Source organism: Arvicanthis niloticus, chromosome 2 (genome assembly GCF_011762505.2).
Source record: "Arvicanthis niloticus isolate mArvNil1 chromosome 2, mArvNil1.pat.X, whole genome shotgun sequence".
NCBI classification, from domain to species: Eukaryota; Metazoa; Chordata; class Mammalia; order Rodentia; family Muridae; genus Arvicanthis; species Arvicanthis niloticus.
Window position 1 is genome coordinate 65,844,589 of NC_047659.1, and position 20,335 is coordinate 65,864,923.

Here is a 20,335-nt window from a genome sequence, read left to right on the forward strand (position 1 = left end):
TAAACTTGTTTCGGAGACAAGCAGGATAGGAAAAGATAGCTGAAGTCTTTTTACCTTTTCAATCTGAGAAGGGAAACAACCTTCCTTGGTGCTCTCCCTAAGGTTTATTTTAAAGTATGTTAATAGACATAGCCTTGACACTTGTTTTCATGAGAACCCTGAAGCACTGGAGTGGCTCTCAGTCCTAGCTACTGTCAGCTCTCTGTACCCCAGCCTGATAGCTCCTGGTGTCTACGTCATAGATTGTCTCCATCTGAATTCTCCTCCTAGGCAGTTTCCCCTAAGGCACATTTTACTACAAAACATATCCTGTGCTGCTGTGCCGAGGTATTTCAGAGCACTCTTGTGGAATTTTAATTTTAAAATACCGAAAAATTTAAAGCTACATATAGCAGAGCGAGAGGTATTTTGGTTTACCCTTAGCTCAGCTCTCTTACATATATGATTGGTCGCAGATATGATTAGTTTCCTCTGATGCCCCATCAGAGACATGTAGAAGCCAGGATGTATTCAGTAAAAAGGGATTTTTCTTTTGCTTAAAAGATGTTATTAGGTTGTTGACAAAGTCTGAAGAAGGTCAGTAGGTCATATTCGTCTATCAGTGTTGAGTTTCTCCTTCCTCCATCAGTGTGTTTTGGGAAATTTAATTATACAGGAGAAGTTGGAAGAGTTTTGAGGGAATACTCCATTACCAGTGCATGCAGCACTGTTTACAAAACAACCTGATTTATTTTGTAGCAAAACAGGAGTAACTTGCAAGTGAGCCCAGAAAAAAAGTAAGCAGAGGATAAGGGAGAGAGGAAAGCATGAAACCACAGCACAGGCTTAACACCTAGAGCCGTGGGGTGAGAGACATGAGGCTTCTCTGTCATCATAACTTTTCTGAAATTATGTCACAGTGGATTTTTGTTGTTGACTTGAACAGGGTCTCTTGGAGTCACATTGGCTCTTCTGAGAGTGGCTTTGAGCTTTTGGGTTGCTGCAGTTAACTGCTATGTGCTATCACGCAAATCTCAAAATGGATTTTTAAAAACTATATAATGAAAAATTAATTGTATTAGAATATTGTCAAGATTCTAGAGATTCGCCCCTCAGGTTGAAGGACTCTTTTGTAGCCAGAGCAGGGGCTGGTAAGGGTCCTATTATGCTCTTATCAACAGGACACCTCTGCTAAAGTAACCCAGTGCTGAGGAAGAGCCAAACTTGTGCTGAGAGGGGATATATGGGTCATCAGAAGTCATTCACAGTTACCTAGAAAGAACTTCACTTGCCTACTAGACCTGTCCGTATAAAAAGACACAGTGTGCTTGACCAGGGAAGAAATCCTATGGTGGTGAGGCTCTGGAAAACTTCCGTCTCCTTTTCTTTTGAGTTACCAGACCCTATTGGAAGATAAAAGGTTTTAAAAATAAAATTCACAGTGCTAGAAAGGGCTTAGTGGTTAAGAGTGCTTGGTGTACAGTCATGAGGACTGGGGTTTGGATCCCAAATCCCATAAAACAAGCTAGGCATCCTGTGTAAGCCTATAACTTCAATTTTGAGAGAGGCAGAAACAGAACAATTTCTGGGGGCTTCACGCTTCCAGCCTAGTCAACAAAATACAAGTCCTTCATTGCCAAAGTTCAGAGAGAGACCCTGTCTTAAAGGAGACAGAGTATGATAGGCAGAAGTATGATAGGAGGAAAAAAGGCAGAGTATGATAGGAGAAAGACATCTGATGCCCTCTTGTGACCTCTGCACACTTGAACAGATATGCATACCTACATTCATGTGTGTGTGTTAAAAAATACACCTGTAGTAGTGATATATACCTTTAATACCAGCACTAGGAGGCAAAGGCAGGCAGATCTCTGTGAGTTTGAGGCCAGCCTGGTCTACAGAGCTAGCTCCAGGACAGCCAACAGCCAGGGACACACAACAAAACCCTGTCTCAAAAAACAAACAAATGAAGCATATGTGTGTGTGTGTGTGTGTGTGTGTGTGTGTGTGTGTGTGTGTGTGTTTGTATCCTACTTAAGGATACTGTTAAGGTTACTATTTTTGTGATGAAGTATTATAACCAAAAGCAAGTTAGGGAGGGAAAGGTTTATTTGGCTTATACTTTCAAATCAGAGTCCATCATTGAAGGAAATTAGTATAGGAACTCAGACAGGGCCAGAACCTGGAGGCAGGAGCTAATGTAGAGGCCATGGAGAAATACCACTTACTAGCTTGTCCCCTCTAGCTTGCTCACCCTGCTTTCTTATAGAACCCAGGAACTTCAGCCCAGGGATGGCACCACCCACAGTGGGTTGGGGCCCTGGCCCATCAATCAGTAATTAAGAAAAACGCCCCACAGCTGGATCTTATGGAGTCATTTTCTTAAAGTTCTCTCCGCCCAGATTTTAGCTTATGTCAAGTTGATATAAAACTATCCAGCACAACTTGTATGCATACAATTTTAAAAAATAAAAATTATAAGTTACATTTCTGAGAGAAATGACTTTTTTCCCATGATCTACCAGTTACATCTTTTAAAGAAAATTCTTTGTGGATAGGCAGTGTATGTTTTCTTTCTTGGTGTGGCTTGTGAGTACTGTCTTGGTCAGTTTTGTGTTGTTAAAACAGAATACCATAGACTGGGTAGATGATAAGCTTGTGGTTCTGAAAGCTGGGCAGTACAAGATCAAGGGACCCCATCTTGTAAGGGCTGGCTTGTCACTCTTAATATAGCAGGGAATATCCACATGGGGTGAGAGAGAGCAGCAGAGAAAGAGAACAAGAGGTGTGGGGGAGTGAGAGAATACAAGAGAAGAAGGGGGGTTGTGTGACTTTTCCTGGGAAATGTAATGATATGTTCACCCCAACTAGAGTGATTCCCCGATAGGCCAAAGAAAGGATCCTTTCCATCTTGGTATCTGTCAAGGTTGTTGTGGCTTCCTATACGAGGTACACCACAGGGGATTCCCTCCAGTCACTCCCTCCAATGTCATGGTTATTGGAATCTCAAGAAGATGGGCATCTCAGGGTGGTCTCCTGTCTCTTGAGTTTTTTCCTTTCTCTGTAAGGGAGTGTTAATATTGCCAGACATCCTGAATGTCTCATTCAGGTAATCACAGGTGCTGTGCCTCAGCAAAGCCACAGTCTATTCAACCCAGAGGAATAACTGCATGCATGAGGGCAGAGCCTCTCTCTCTTCATGACCTAGTCACCTCTTTTTTTTTTTTTTTTTTTTTTGGTTTTTCCAGACAGGGTTTCTCTGTGTAGTCCTGGCTGTCCTGAAACTCACTCTGTAAACCAGGCTGGCCTCGAACTCAGAAATCCGCCTGCCTCTGCCTCCCAAGTGCTGGGATTAAAGGCGTGCGCCACCACCGCCCGGCCCTAGTCACCTCTTAAAGGTCCCACCTCTCATCTCTTGTATTGGGAATTAACATTTACAAGACATAATATTTAGGGGACAACATTCAAAAGTAAGAAATGAATCACTGGTAGGATTAAGAAGCAAGTGAAACAGTGTAACAAAATGTTGCTCTTGGGTACAGCCCTTTGTGGAAGTGTTTCATTTGAAAGGATGTTCAGTAACAAGGGATACTAACTTCCTAGACTAGTGGGGAAAGAAGGCAGTCACTGTGGTAGAGGAAGAAAAAGGGAAATTGAGGAAATGTGATTAGTTTTGAGCAGAGAAGGGTAACTTCTTATAGTTGAGGTATGAGTAGGAGAATTAAGGAAATCATAGAAAATACTTATTTAATGAAAGGAAATTTATGCCTAGATCAGGCCTTATGATGAGAAGGAGAAAAGTCAATAACCTGGTTGGCCACAAAGCTGAGAGACATCCCCCATCTATCACCTGCCCTTGGCTTGGTGTTGCAGGAGGGAGGGCAAGTGAAATGCAGGAGCTGCAGCCTTTCCTAATTGTGTCTCTTTGAACCTACAAGCCAAGTGTGTTGCAGGCATTCTTTGAGAAAGGCATCTTGTGATTAGAAAACTTTTCAAATGTGCTGTTCAGTGTTAAGCCATTTAATTTGGTGTTTGGTTAACTCTGTAGGGCTGAAGAGGATAGCATTTCTTATTTGAGGTCTTCAGATGGTATTAGAGATGAGAGAAGAGAGAACATGAAAGTGGGAGCTAGCTGTATCCAGGGTCTGCCTCAGAAGACAAGGCATTGGCAGATGAGAGATGAGCAGTAGTGCACATATGCAGGGCAGTGCTGCCACCTCTGCATCAGGTGCTTCCCTCCCCCGCTTGACCAGGGCAGAGCAGACTATCAGTGCAGACTCTCCTCTTCCTTGGTGGCAGTTTCAGTGAAAAGTTGGTTTGCTGCAGGATACTAGCCATTAAATTCAGGGAATTCCAGGGAGATCCCCAAACATGTCATGGGACATTTGCTCTATAGACCCAGCATGTGTAAATGAAATGTCATGTTGGGCATGTCAAACAGGAAGAGAAGACACTAGGAAATGTCACAGTAGGACAGTAGGTGCCGGAAAGTAGGGTCCAAACCCAGGAAAAGTAATCATAGTCCAATCAGAATGTTATTAAACAGCAGAGCTGCCCATTCTCTCGTGCTCAATCATGGAGAAGTGAACCCCTGACTTCATGAGGATGTCTCTACCTCTCAGTTACTCTAGGTTCTTGTCATTCATGTTGAATGGCCCTTTTCAAAATGATAGCCAGCAAGAGAGGTAAAAGTACAGAATAAGTACTTGAACAAGTGTGGTTTGGGGTGGCACCACCAATGACTTCAGTGATTGCTAACCTGAGCATCCATGAGCTGGCATCTCTGTTGTATTGTTTGTTTCTTTCTGCCTAGGCTAGAGAGATGCTTTCTTCCGTGTAGTGTTGACTTGGTGCAAAGCTTCCACTTAACTAAGGCAGAGTGAAGGAAAACAACAACAACCAAAAACAAAACAACAACAACAACAAAAAACAAAGGAGCCAACCAAATCTTACTAAAGAACAAAGAGACTAAATCTCTCTGGTAAGACTGGAATGTAGTCTAGTTGCTAAGTTAATACAAAAGTAAAGCCTTTAGGTCTCCACAGACATATTACAAGTAGACATGGTATAATCCATAGCAACAGCAAGAATAGGGTACCCATTGAGCCAGTACCAGGGCCAGTGCTGGGACATGGCAGAGTATTTTTAGCTAAATTCTTTTGGGCCCTACTTGGAACAGACTTTGTCTAGACTGATCATATCCATGTGCTATGTAGACTTGGTTTAGTCTACAGAAGTTTAAAAAATAGTCTGACTTTCAGAGGCTTAGAATCTTTTCTTTTTTTTAAGTAGATGCAGTGGTGGCACACATCTTTAATCCCAGTACTTGGGAGGCGGAGGCAGGTGGATCTTTGAGTCTGAGGCCAGGACAGCCAGGGCTACACAGAAACCTTGTCCAGAGAAACAAGCAGATTAGATTTTCAGAAACAGTGTAGCGAGCAAGCATAAGAGCCACTTGCCCAGTGTTTTGTTCTAAGAGCAAATCTAGGTACTTTATGAATCTAGAAGAGAGGGGAATTAATCTGTTAGAGAAACATTGTGTAAGAAATGGTGTCTGAGTCTTCACGAATAGATAAGGTTTAACTCCTGGGTATTTACCCCAACCCCCCAAGTTCACTTCTAACAGAGATACTTGCACAGCCATGTTGGTGGCAATATTCTTCACAGGAGCTAAGCTGTGGCATCGCCCTAGGTGTCCAACAGCAGAGAATTGGATAAGGATGTGTGATATGTATACACAATGGAAAATTTTCCATCCATAAAGAACCAAGTCACAGTGTTTACAGGAAAATTGTGCAGTTTGGGATAATCATATTAAATGTCTCAGAAGGACAACTATCATACCCTTTCTTTTGGTTCCTAGACTTGTACATAAAATCATATATACAGCATTAAAATGGAAGTGAAACTTTCTAGGGTAACAAAGGGACTGATGGATGTCAGCATATAATATACACTAGGATGAAAAACCTAAAACATAAATTTTGTGGGCCAGCAAGATAACTCAGTGGGTAAAGGTATCAGCTACTAACCTATGCCTGATCCCCAGAACACACAAGGAGGAAGGAAAGAACCAACTCCTGTAGGTTGTCTTCTGACTCTTAGACACATGCTAGGACATTTTCTCACACACAGGAACACATGCAATAACTGTTTTTAAAAATAAATTTTAAAAGCTGGATGTGATGACACATACCTTTAATATCAGCCTTGGGAATCAGAGACAGATGAATCTCTGTGAGTTCTATGGGACAGCCAGGGTTATGTAGAAAGACCCTGTCTCAAAAACAAACAGTAATTAACTAATTAATTAATTAATTAATTGTGGGGAAAAAAGAGGGGACACTTTGAGAAATGGCTTAGAAATGAAAAATACTTGCTCCCCAGGCAGGGTTGCCAGTATCTTCATGACTCACAACTGTCTTTAACTCTAGTTCCAGAGTATCCGATGCCCTCTTCTGGCCTCTGTGGGCATCAGGCATACACTTACATATGCAAAATAAACATAAATCTTAAAACAAACAAAAGAATAGGTAGGTAAGGATTGGGAGAGGTATTTGGTATTAGATAAGGAATACTCGAAGCAAGGGTACAGGGCAGAGACATGTATTTCATATTCTAGTTGTAACAGATAATTCAAAGAACTTAAAGAAGTGGACATTTTGGTAGATGAAGTACAATTGTTGAGAGCTTTAAACATTTTATCCATGAGTTTAGGCTTTATTTCTGTTACTAAGGAGATACCAGGAAGTCTTAAGCAGAGAAATGACATGGGAAGATCTCTTTAAAGATTCTCTGCCAGTAAAACATCTTTCTGCTCTTCATGGAGAGCTGTCTGTTGGAAAAGATGTGGAAACTGTCTCAGTGTAAAACCTGAATTGTGGGAGTGGATCAGAAGTGCAAGACACTGCCAGGGCTGTTGGAAGTATTTGTGTGAGGGATGAGGAGATAAACATGCCTTGGATGCTCATCTGGAGCCACTGGAGTGTTGTTCAGATGGGTCATTGTATGGAGTTGATATTGTATCATGGGAGGCGTGTGAAGCTGGTGTGCAGGAGAGGCAGGGCTGGAGATGCAGACTTGCTGGGTTCTGCAAAGCGCTAGGCCCTTTCTGTGGTTCCTCTTCTGTGAGATAGGTACTTGTAAAGCTGAACATCCCAATTTGAAAACACCAAGTCTGAAACATCCCAAAACCTGAAACTGAAGAGCAGTGTGCCACATAGAGGATTTTAGATTTTAGGTTTTTTAGATTCGAGCTATTCATCAAGTAAAGTCTCTGCACATATTCCAAAATGCCAAAACTCTGACATGTGAAAGATCTCTGATACCAAATATTTTAGATGAGGATATTCAACTTGTGTCTCCATTTAAGAAGTGGATAGGGGCTTTAGAGATGGCTCAGCAGTTAAGGGCACTTACTACTCTTACAGAGGACCCAGGTTTGATTTCCAGCACCCACATGGCAGCTCACAGCTGTCTGAAACTCCACTTCTGTTACCCTCTTCTGGTTTCTGTAGGTGGAATATGATATACATACATTCAGACAAAATCTCATGCATATAAAATTAAATTCAAAGAAGTGAGTAAATTGAATAGTTAAACAACTATCTGCCCCCTTACATCCTGTGACAAGAGCCAGAATCTTATCCAAGTTAGGTCATCTTCCATAGTCCATGATGAGAATAACTGTGGAGCTGAAGTTTAATATAGTTCCCTGGGAGTGAGTAGATGGAGTGGGGCAGGGGAGAAGGTGACAGCGGAAACTTGAAAACCATCAATGAACACACAAGAGTGGAAAGGAAGGGAAGAGGGAGGAACCTGTGATTGGGGATCAAGGATTCTTTCCAGCAGTGATAAGTGGCTCAGGAGTGGGACTGTCCAGTCAAAAGGAAGGAATGTGAAGGCTCATGGTGCTTTACCCCAGGTCCTCCCTGGACAGGAAGCCAGGAAGCAGTGAGTAGGTGGTGGAGTTGAGAGACCTTGAGTGGGCAGTTTGTTTCTGCTTTTTGTACATAGTGTTCTGAAATTATTATAACTAATTTACACGACATTCTTCTTTTCTTGTTTTGGTAATTTTAAAGTTAAAGCAAAGAAAAGCAAGAAATACTGCTTTGTAGTTAGTAAATTAAAGCTGCTCTAGAGCTAGCAGTGTAGCGTGCTCGTGGAGCACTGGCTCAGAGTGTTGAAGGCCTGGGGCTCTATCTCCAGTACCAACATTAAAACCATTCCAGAGCTATCCATACCTCTATTCTGATTTGAGAACAGACCTCATGAATTCAGAAAGGAAAGGCTCTGATTGGTACCAAGTGAGAACTGCCTTGAAATCCTGAAATTCTGGAGCCAGAAGATATCTTAGAAATCACCATTGTTATTTCAGCAGTTGAGCTCTGGAAGTCTTAGAAACGCCCCACCACTCAGCAGGCTGAGAACAGAAGTGAATTAGAAGAGTTCATTCTTGTTCTCTAGGAGCCCACACTCCAGAGGGAGAAGGAAGCTCCAGTTCTGAGGATGTCTAGTAACAATGGAGCATAACCTGGGGCTTTCTTTGGAGATTCTAGAGAGAATGAGAACATTTTTATCCAGAGGAGCTGTGAGCTGGGCTGTCCATGTTAGAGAGTCGCAGCGCTCAGCCACACCACTTCCATCGCTCTGTGCCCCGCAGTTCTGCCTCAGCACATCTAACCCTAACCCCATTCCAGTGCAGATGCCACTGGACAGAAGAGTGGGAGGAAAGCCATGGGCCTGTGTGTGGCTTTTATCTTCCCGCTGTCTGACTTCTGGGCCGTAGCTTTGCATGCTGAATCATTAAACTGTCCATTTCCAAAGCTAAGAAGAGTGTTCAGAGTTTTGTGTTGTGATTGTTGTTGAGTTGCAGTGCTGTGAGTTATCAGAAGATGAGGTCCCCCAGATGTCCTCCAAATGTATTCATACCAATATTGCCAACAGTGTGAAGCAGAAGAGTATGGGCATTAAAGTAGGAAACAAAAATTTGTGTCCTGCCTGGTTCTGCCATTTACCCAAGTCACTAATCTATGTGAGCTCCACTTTACCCTTCTGTAAAGTAAACCTCTCCGCAGGATTCTTACAAGGCAGAGGTAATGTAATGTATCAAAGAAATGCTCTATACACTGTAATGTCAGTTGTATTTATAGAATGCTGACATTTGAAAAATAGTTGTATGTCTTAGACTAATGCTACACCTGTTCCCAGGTGACTTAATCATTGAATTATTAAACTTCCATTATTAATTCTTAGAATACTCAAGAGGCTTTATGAGTATGAGATAGGAGAGAGCTTTAGTTTTTGTTTTTGAAAGATCATTTCTTCAGTTAACTCTCAAACTAGGATATTCCTCCATTCACTCCTTCCTCCTTTCCTCCTTTCTTCCTTCCCTCCCTCCCTCCCTCCCTCTCTTTCTTTTCCTTCCTTCCTTCCTTCCTTCCTTCCTTCCTTCCTTCTTTCCTTCCTTCCTTCTTTCCTTCCTTCCTTTCTTGACATAGTCTCACTGTGTATTCCTGGCTGTCCTAGAACTCACTACATAGACCAGCAGGCTGACCTTAAACTCGCGGTGCTAAGATTAAAAGCATGTGCCATTACACTTGGCCAGCCCTTTTCTTTTAGGGTTATATTGCTCAGTGACTCCATTGTTTCTTAGACTTCTCAAAAGTTTTTGAATCTTGGCTAGAAATAGGAATAATCTTTGTTTAGAAGCTTGATAAATTAGGATATTTAATTAATAATTTTAAAAAACAGTATAAAGTGACTGATAATATGTCTACTTCTTAAAATTAGTTTTTAATTTATTCTTTGAGAACTTCATACATATATATAGTATAGTATAATATGAACCCTCCCTTCTCCCCTACCAGCTCCCTCTAAAAGCTAATTCATCCCCCTCCTGATTTCATGTCTTCTTTCTTCATGTTTTATATCCCACTTAGAGTTGTCCATGTACATGTGGGCATAGGGTGATCCATAGGACCATAGGCATCTTAAGAAAGGCTACATCCCTGAAGAAAATGGACTCTCCTCACAACAGCCAACAATTGGGGGCCTCATGAGCCCCTCCCCTATTTGTGCCAAAATGTTGACTAGCTTGACCTTGGTAGGTAACAGCAATCGCTATGCATTCATGAATGCAACAGCCATTAACAGGCCAAGGGTAGCATTTCACAGCACTCCTTCCATCATCCAGTGGTTACATCCACTCTTCTACAATGTTCCCAGAGCCTAGGATGTACAAGTACAGCCTTTGCTGTTTGCTGCCAGGCTCAAAATGTAAATTTTTAAGTGGAGTTTGGACAGAGGGAACTTGCAGAGGTTATAGTACTACTGCAGAAGACATGGGTAATTAAATGAACTTCCACTGCCTGGTGTGGAATGCCTCCCGCAAGTTACTGGTCAAGGAGATGGTAGAGGTCAGCAAACAGCAAAGGGTGCTGCCATGGTTCTTGGTTCCCTTTCTCTCGACTGTTTACGGAAATGTTATCTAGGCCAGAAAAAAATGCAAGCTGGTATCAAAGGACCCCCATTCCTAGAGTACATTCTAGTGTACATTCTAGGTTAAAGGATAAACAGTATACATAAACATTTAACTAACAGAATCTATGTTGCAGGCCTGCAGGATTGGGTTGGGGCACTGGAATGGGGCCCCTGGAGCCAGATCTCCTGTTCAGAATTGTGCCTCTTTACTGTGTACTACTTTTGTTGCCCTGGAAAGTTTCCCTCTGGGCTTTAGCTTCTTCTTTTGAAAACTAATAGTATCTGTCTCTTTGGATTGCTTAGACTATTCAATTATGTAATACACAATGAACTTAGAATGGTGTCTGCTATTATACCATGATAACTAGAGCTGCTGTTATTGTCACATATTTAGATGTTATTGTATGGTTCAGACACTTGATATAATAAAGTTCACACAGCATTGGCTGTTAGTCAAGAAAAACTTTGGAGAGAATTGGAACTTATCAGAGCCCTCAGGGGTAAATAGACAAATAGTGTTGGGAGAAAGACCTGTACTCTAAGATGAACATCAAAAACAGAAGCTTAAATGTGGGAATCAGTGTGCTGTTTAAAGAGCAGGGAAGGAGTTGGAGAGATCTCAATTGGCACAGTACTTGCCTCGCATGCTTGAATTCTGGGTATAATCCCCAGCTACACATAAACTATGTGTGGTAATGCACTGAGGAGGTGAAGGCAGGAAGATCAGAAGTTCAGGGTCATCTTTGCTATGTGGCAAAGTTGAAGCTTGCCTGGAATACCATGTCTCAAAATAAATACCACCCCACTTCTTCTCTCTTTAAGATAAAAAATAAAGACCAGAGAAGAGACTGGTCTGATTGTAGGTTCTCATTATGACAATAGGATGATTGTTGGTCAGATCAGTCATGGAATGAACATAGATAAATATGACACGTTTATTATGCTAAAAATAGCATTTTATTCTCATAGAATTTACTTATGTCTAACAAAAATTACTTTGTTCAATGGATTTATTTATATGGGTATAGGAACATAATTTTTCCCACCTTTTCGAATAAGTGAATTATGCTGGCTAGTTTTATGTTAACTTGACACAAGGTAGAGTAAGGTAGAGTTATCAGCGAGGAGGGAGCCTCAACTGGGAAAATGCCTACATAAGATCGGGCTGTATATAACCCTATAGGGCATTTTATTAATTAGTGACTGATGGGGGATAGTGGACTGGACTGGTCCTGGGTTCTATAAGGAAGCAGGCTGAGCAAGCCATAGGGAACAAGCTAGTGAGCAGTTCTCCTCCATGACCTCTGCGTCAGCTCCTGGCTCTTAAGTTTCTGCCCTGTTTGAGTCGCTGTTCTGACTTCCTTTGATGATGAGCTGAATAAACTCTTTCATTCCCAAGTTTCTTCAGGCCTGGTATTTTATCACAGCAATAGAAAGCCTGACTAAGACAAGAACTCAAAAGGTGTGCCTTGTCTAGGAGCAGTAGCAGTAGATTTACTGTAGCAGCATTATGCATGGCTCGTGTGAGATCAGAGGACCACATTTGGGAAATAGTTTTTCCCTTCCACTATAGGACCTGGGGACTAAACTCATGTGGTGAGGAGTGTGTCCATTTACCTTCCAGCCCTTTTGTCTACACGCACTGTTCGTTTGAACTCTGATCTCAGTCCTACTGTGTCTTGCTGTTTCTCTTTCTTTCCTACTATACAGGTAGTCTGGATAGTAACTCAGCCACCAAAACATACACTTTGCCAGTCTTCTACCATCAACCAGTGGAATAGCTGATAGGATTGCCATTCTCTAGTGAAACAGTTCTGGGTCAAGATGTGTGATGTATGCCATGCACTTTCTGACTCCTCCCGGAAAACAAGAAGGGAATTTTTATGAAGTTTAGCAAATCTCAAAACCAAGTCTACTACATGGTCCATAGTGGCCTGAGTAGGTCCACAATGGAAAACTTTGTTCTCTTTATAACAACACCTATACATAGGAAAATTTCAGGTGAAGATCCCACAAATATTGCAAGTTTTATTAGATTGCCATCTGATAAAATATGTTATATGTTATACACACAGAGAGAGAGAGAGAGAGAGAGAGGAGGGGGAGTGGAAAAACACTAAAACATTTAAAGATAACCTTCCCAAAATGATACCTGGGACTGGAATTCACTGGCAGAGTACTTGTTTCCTCAGCTGCTCAGCTGCACACGAAAACAGGGTAAAACCAGAAGAGACACATCATTCTGTGTTAATTTCTACCTGCCAGTCAGTGACTAGGAAAACAATGAACAGGTCTTACTCAAATCTCCTCTTCTTACCTCAGGCTTGGTAAGCCCAAGAAATACAAAGAGAAAAAGTAGAAGCCAATATGCTATTAGAAACATATGTAAGTAATATAAGGGAGATTATTGTGATAGATCCCTGTACATTCTTAGCAAAATGGCAGAGCCTGTTCTTCCCAGACTTGATAAGAACTCCTGTTCATTGAAATGTTAAAGAATGTGCACATTGTTATGCTATATAAAGGGTACACATCTTTCTCATCCAATTTTGCCTTAAACCAATATAACTGATTAATAAAATAAAAAACCATGGTGGATCTGATATTCATATTAGCAGCTTATTCTTACATGTATAAAATTTAAAGTAAGATACTGATAAAAGATGTATCTTCTCTAAAGAGTCACCACCAGTTGCTAGTGCCAGGCTTGTGTGCTTGTTCTTCTTAAATGTCAGGTGGTCCTTCCTCTCTTAAAACCCCACTACTACTTTGTGTATTGTTGGACATGTTGTATGTATGCACTGAGCTAGTTTGGTGAATGAAACACTCAAATCATGTTGGAAGTAAGCAAAGTTAGTATGGGCTGGAAAGGTGGTTCAGCTTACCATTCTTACAGAAGACTGAAGTTAAGTTCCTAGCACCCATGCTGGGTGGATAACACACACTTGTCTATAATCCCATTGTCTATAAAATTCTTTAAGAAAGAAAGAAAGAAAGAAAGAAAGAAGGAAGGAAGGAAGGAAGGAAGGAAGGAAGGAAAGAAAGAAAGAAAGAAAGAAAGAAAGAAAGAAAGAAAGAAAGGAAAAGAAAGAAAGGCCATCATTTTGGTTACTGTTCTAAAAAATTTTAAGTACCTTTAGGATTAAAACTACAAATATCTGGCATAGACAAGATGATAAATAGATAATTGTTTTGTTATTGGCATGGTAACACTTTAATTGATGCTTGTTTTGATTTTGAAATATTTTGTACTATTTAAATGTACATATTGTTGGTATATATTGATTTCTGCTCTGTGCATTTGTAGAACAGGATAAGGCTATTCCTTTCTGCATGCATTTTTTAAAAAATTCACCATTTTTAATTTTTAATGTAGGAACGTTTGTCACATTAGTGTAGTTCTCTGATTAATACGAGGAAGTGGGTTGAAATTAGATGTTTGGCCACAGGAAAAGCTGGAGTAGGTTCAGCTGAAATCTCACTGCACCCGCTAGATGGCGTCAGCTCATTAAGCGAATGGTTCATCTTGCCGCCCAGGCCGACTGTGTATAGCTAATTTTGAGTATCTGAGAGTTAAGTGGTGAGTTCTGCTGAGTGGTTTCATGGAAGTGTTATTTATTCAACCTAAAATACTTAAATAAACTACGGTATTTCATCAGGTGCATATTAAGGCTGGATTTCCCTTAGGCTTTTCCCTAGTTATATATCCTATATAAACTTGCTGGGTTTTTTTTTCCCCCAATTTATTGAAATATCATCATAATTATTACTTGGTTTTCTGGAAGTGTTGGGAAACAAATGAAACTGGGAAGCAGACTTAAAGCAAGTAGATTATATCAGAATTAATTTTAAGTAATTTAGTTCTTGTTCATAACCACTAGATCAACAGGAAAGAAAAACAAACATTCCAGTTCTCTGTCCTCCTCTGAGACAGTTCACAGTAGGTGGACTAAAGGTGGTCAGTCATTCAGAGATGTTTCATAAGAGGTAAACCCATTTTCAGTTTGAAGTGTTCCTTTCCTATAGTTGTCTGTAGGTTCTAAATAACTAAACAATTTTTGTGTTTTCTTGTTGTTTTATGAGTTCTAAAGTTGAACTTTTTAATAATAATTTTTTTATTTTTGAAATTATAATTAAAGTCATTTCTCTTTCTCTTCCTTCCCTCAAACCCCTCCCATAAATTTCCTTGCTCTCTGTCAAATTCATGGCCCTTTGCTATATAATAAAAAGCTGAGAAGAATCAGCTTTTGCCAGGAGAGTCAAAATTACAGGCTTTATAAGTCTAAATAGGAAGGTCCGTGTCTTCAGTGAGGGCTTTGCTTTTATTATAACCTTGGATGAGAAAAATCAAAAGTTGGCTCTTTTCAATCAGAAGTTTAATACATAAAATAAGTATTGTGATGTAGGAACATGGATCTGATCACACCAATGCACGGATGCTTACGAGCCTCTGTGGCATGTTCTAAATTTAACTGACTAGGGGACGGGGCAGCTATAGGGTGACAATGAATATGATAAAAATGTGTTACATATGTATGAGGTTCTCAAAGAATTAATAAAATATTATACTGAAATTTGAGCTGAATAATCTCATTTTTGAAGCCTGTGCTGGAGAACTAGGGTTGTGAGGGACAGGATCGTTGGTGTAAAGCACTCTAGCTCACCCCTGTGTGTTCACTTGTGTGTTTTGTTTTGGTTTTGGTTTTATAGGCAGTAAGTGGAAGAAAGGATGTGACTAAATTGTGAGTGCCTATGGGCATGTGTATATAGTGAATGAGAGAGGCGGAGGGAGGGAGCTTGTCTTCTCAGAAGGTATTAACTGTTTTCCAAGCAGATCTTAGAGGATATATGCCTTAGACTGAAGAAACAGTTTAGCCGAGACAGCTGTGCTAGTCTTGGTAGAATCTATTATGATTCTGTTGCAAAATGTAAGACTATAACAAAGTATCTATTCCTTTAAAAAAAAAAAAAGTTTTATGCAGCTCAGGCCTGCCTTCATAGGATATGTAGCTAAGATTAACTTTAAAGTGTGATTCTCCTGCCTCTACTTCTGAGTGCTAGGATCACAGGTTTGTGCCCACTTGATGGGGTTCTAAAGAATGAACCCAGGTTTTCATGTGTGCTAGGCAAGTGTTTTGCTAACTGAGCTACATCCACAGACCCCAAAGTAAAAACTTTCATGCTGTGTAATGAGTTCCTGTTGGATAAGAGGTCAGATGAACACAGTTCTCTAAAAGCCATTGAGGAAAATCACATACTATATTCTCTTATAATTACTAATCATATTGTTTAAGAAATAAACACTCAGATGGCCAGGTGGTTCAACCAGTAAATATTCTTGACATCAAACCTGATGACCTGAGTTTGGGTCCCAGGACTTAGACAGTATGGAGAAAATCAAGTCCTCCAAGTTGTCCTCTGCGTTCTAGTCACACACTTTGTTCCATTTGCATGTGTGTGCTTGTACACACACACACATGAACATGTGCACATGCACATGCTTGTAATAAAATTTTTCAAAGAAATAATATGCCTTAAGGAACATAATCTTAGAACAATGGCTTCCTTCTTTGGTAATAAGCACAGATCTGTTACTGGGTCCAAGATACCACAGAGTGATTCACCTTGTTATGCAGAAACACCATCTATTATGTCACACCATTTCTTAGAAAGCTGTTGTAGTCAAACACAGTGTGGCGGTGTACACCTGTAATCCCAATACTTGGGAGGCTGAGGCAAGAAGATCTTGAGTCTGAGGCCAGCCTAGTCTACTTAGCAAGGTCCTGTTGTTCATAAATAAATGAATAAAGATAATTTTAACTATAAAGTTATTTAATGTAGTTTAGTTTTTATGAAAGAGTAAACATTAATAATCCTCTTACCTGTGTATATAATTGGATTAAAAATATTCAATTGCCAGTGAGTGATGGTGCACACCTTTAATCCCAGCACTCAGGAGTCAGAGGCAGGTGAATCTCTCAGCTCCAGGTGACCCTGGTCTACAGAGTGAGTCCCGTAACAGGTAGAGCTACACAGAAAAAACCTGTCACAAACAAACAAAAACAAAAAACAGCCACAAACCCAAATTTATTAAAACATAAAAAATACATATAGGCCACATGTTGTTTCAGTACACCTGTACGTTGTATGGTATTCAGATCAGACAACATATCTTTGCCTGAAAGAAACACTTTTCATTTCTTTGTGTTGAGAATAGAGTCCTTTTCTACCTTTTGTGACTTTGTATAGTTAGTTTCTTAACATTATCTAGCCTTGGCATCTGACGCTAGAACTTGCTTCTCCAATGATAACTTAGTTTACGTTGTTCAAACTTGACCATACCCCAGATACCCTTCCAGCTCTCAATTTTTTTATATAAGCCAAAGCAAGAGAAGGAGGGAAAAATATTTGTTCATTGGTATATCTTTAATTTTTTTCCTTTATGACTTCACTTAAAAAAAAAAAAAAAAACCTGTAATTTTGAAGCAAAGATTCTGAAATTACCACTTTTCTAAAAATACTACTCAAGGCTGCAACTTAATATATCGAAGCATTTTTGTTCTGGAAATGGTACATGTTTTCATAAAGATGTATTTCTAAATGGCTCTGAAATAGGGAACCTTTCCAAAACAGGCTGTAGTTGCCTGGGTGAAGAATATTAGGTTGCAACATTCAAAAAGGAAATCCTGGTATAGGAAACAGTTGATAAAGGGCAAGTGTCTGCAGTGTCTGACGAAGACTTTGATGTCCTCTCTGTCCTACGTGTACAATCTTGCTAGTATCTCTCAAGTGAAATGCCCTCTGCTATGCTGCTGCTCGGCGGCTCAGCCCTCCATTTTACTGCTGTTGTTCATAATCTGTAGTTCTTATTGCTAATCTCCTCTAAGTCCTGCTTGTTATCCCGGAGAGACTCCCAGCCTTTCTTCACTCTGCCCTTCATGAGAACCGAATTGTTGTAATGGGTCACAGGCCAGCCAGGCATACAGCGTTTGACAAGTCAAAGTCATTGGTATTTTTAAACCATCTGTTTTTTTTTTTTTTTTAATTGTCACTATTCTATGGATATTGAATATCTCAACTTTTTAATTTTAGAAAAGGTTTTCTTTTAGAAGCTATGGGAGTGTGGGCTGTCATCCCACTTTTATTGAGGAAACTTACACTAAAGTGAGGCCTGGTGGCAACTGCATTCACAAAAGGTGCTGTGAAAGAAGGGATCCTGTTTGGTTCAAAAAAATATTTTTTTTCTCTGTGAGCCAAGCTCTTTCCTATGAGTATTACATAGAACTTTCTTGGTTCTCTGTTTAAACAAGACCCTTCAGATACAGGTTTTTTCTTTCAAAATAACAAATACCTTTGCTTTACAAAATGTTATGTTGAAGAAATTATTCTAGTACTGCTTTATAATCTCACAATGTTTCTAAACAGACTCATGCCATTTGGAAAAAAGTCATAGAAACAAACTGAGCTCCAAGTCCAAAAGCATTTGAAGTCAGAGTCACAGTCTTAGTTAAATGTTTCAGCGGCAGACACGTCTGTGAGTAATTACTTAGTCTGTATATTAAATTAAAAAGAATACTACTATCAATCTACTTAATAGTAAATCATAGGGTACTTTGTTTGGGGGACTGTATTTTCGATTTCAAGCTGCAAATTTGGCTTTTGCAAAGAGGCTTGAGTGAGTATATAATCCAGGAGTTCTGGGGTTTGTGTGTGAATGTGTATGTACATGTGTAAGCCTGCACTCACATGTACGTCATACGTGCCCCTGTGCAGAATGTGTTTGCATGTTTGTACACATAGAACATTTAGGGAGAATACATTCCCTTGTGATTTTATAAGGTTATGCAACCTGCCCACCTTGCCCCAGTGGTAAACTCTGTCCTGTAAATACATTCTTATTAACTTTGACTACAAAACATTTCCCACCTCAAATGATGAGGCTACATGGTTTTTTTTTTGTTTGTTTTTCAAAATGATTCTTTTTAAAAAGCCAAAAGTGTTCACTGGGGTAACTCTCAAATCACAATTAATAAATACAAAACGATGCTGATAAATTACTGATAGGGAGTAGTAATAAGTAAATTTCACAAACTATAAATATAAACTACAAATTAATTTCTTTTTGGAGCATTGACATCTCATAATTATTTTGAGCTTTAAAGGCCAAATCCAATCCCAAGTATGGAGCAAAGGACAGTCATTCAAAGGAGCTGAACTCGATGTTTAACCAGCACAGTGAGCCAGGTTGCAGTGATTCACGTCACTAATGAAATCTGTTATTTGAGAGGGATTTTAAAAAACAGAACAAAAAAAAACCCACAACAAAAAGGAAAAGATTAAGTGAGGTAGTAATTTTCCGGTAGTCAAATGGTAATGAAAGCATTTACTCATGTAAACTGGAGTTTTATTTTTATATATTAGTTTTGCTGTCCTATTTGTTTATACTAAAATTAGTTGCTCTTTATATTTTCTTGTGAGATCCTTCAGAGCCACTTCTAGAAATGGTATCACTTTGCCATAAGTATTTTGTTTTATCCCCATCTAGTTTTTATGAAGTAGTACTAACTCTGCCTTAATTTGATTTGGCATCCCTGCAATTGAACATTTGTAAGTATCTTGTATTATGGCCCATCTGGGTTGTCATAGAAACCAAAGACCTTCATCCTCTTCCCTCTAGTTAAAAATGGAATGCAAACAGGGCTTCAAAGTGACGTTCTTCCAGTACGAGTGACAGCCTTGTGAAGTGCAGAACAGCAAGGTTGCTTATTGGTTTTATTCTCCCATGGTCTATCCTTCCTGTTAATTCTGATACATGCAGCTTTCCTCTTGAGAAATCTGTGAGATACTAATAGAATTTTTAAAATCTAAGCATCAGAAAGAGGAAAGAATGTAGTTAATTCCTCTCCTACTCTGCAAAAGAAGTGTAAAATTAGCTGTGTATTTGTTCTCCCTGGGTTACTGTCTGGTCTGTTGACACCACAGTCAGTGGTGCATGACACAGAAGCACGAGCAGTTGCTACAATTTTCAGTTCCCATTACTGTCCCATTATTTATTTCTGAAGTTATATCAATGTGGTTTTATCTCATTAGAGGCTACAGCCTTGCGGGTTTAAGTATACACCAATAATTTATTAGCATAGAAATTTATTAATATGTCAATATATAGTGTCTTGTCGTTGGACCTAGTGAGAAAACATTTTTATATCCTTCTGAGACAAGATTTTATTCTGTAGCCTAGGCTGACCTACAACTTCCTGCTTCTTCCTGTGGTGATAGGTGTGTCCCGCACTCACTGCCTGGATCCTGATGGAACATCTTATGGCCTCGTTCTGCTAGTCACGGTCCTTGACTGCAGCCTTGATGCTTTTCAGCCTCACAGTCCCTTTAGCTTCTCCTCCAGAACCATGCACAGCTCTAGTTTTTTCTCCTTAAATGCCTGATATGCTTCCAAAGCCACAGTGTTGTGTTGTGTAACTCCAGTGTGTGACTGCAGTGGGGTGGTGTTTGCAAAATATGTGTTGATTATTGGTATTTGTTGAGTTATTGATGTGGCATTTTTCAAGTGCTGAATTCTCATTGAATTCGTGATGAATTCTCATTTTCTTTTTTCAAAACTTTGTTGTTTTTCAAGATAAGGTTTCTCTATGTAGTCCTGGCTGTCCCAGAACTCACTCTGTAGACCAGAGATCCGCCTGCCTCCCTCCTGAGTGCTGCGACTAAAGGCCTGCACCACTACCACAGGCCTTCATTTTCATCTTGACTGAGGACTAAGTGTGTACCCCAACAGAAAGGCTCACAAGGATAAATTTGAGTTTTCATTAGTTGGAGCATGGGAAGCTTGGAATCAATTCCAAATCTCTTCTGTTTTTGAAAA

General features: G+C 39.9%; 1 protein-coding gene across 25 annotated transcripts in view; it reads left to right on the forward strand.

Moving 5' to 3' along the window:
- The window catches only part of Phf21a (PHD finger protein 21A), a 174,608-nt gene that overhangs the window by 92,962 nt on the left and 61,311 nt on the right, over positions 1-20,335 (forward strand). The window lies entirely within an intron of this gene.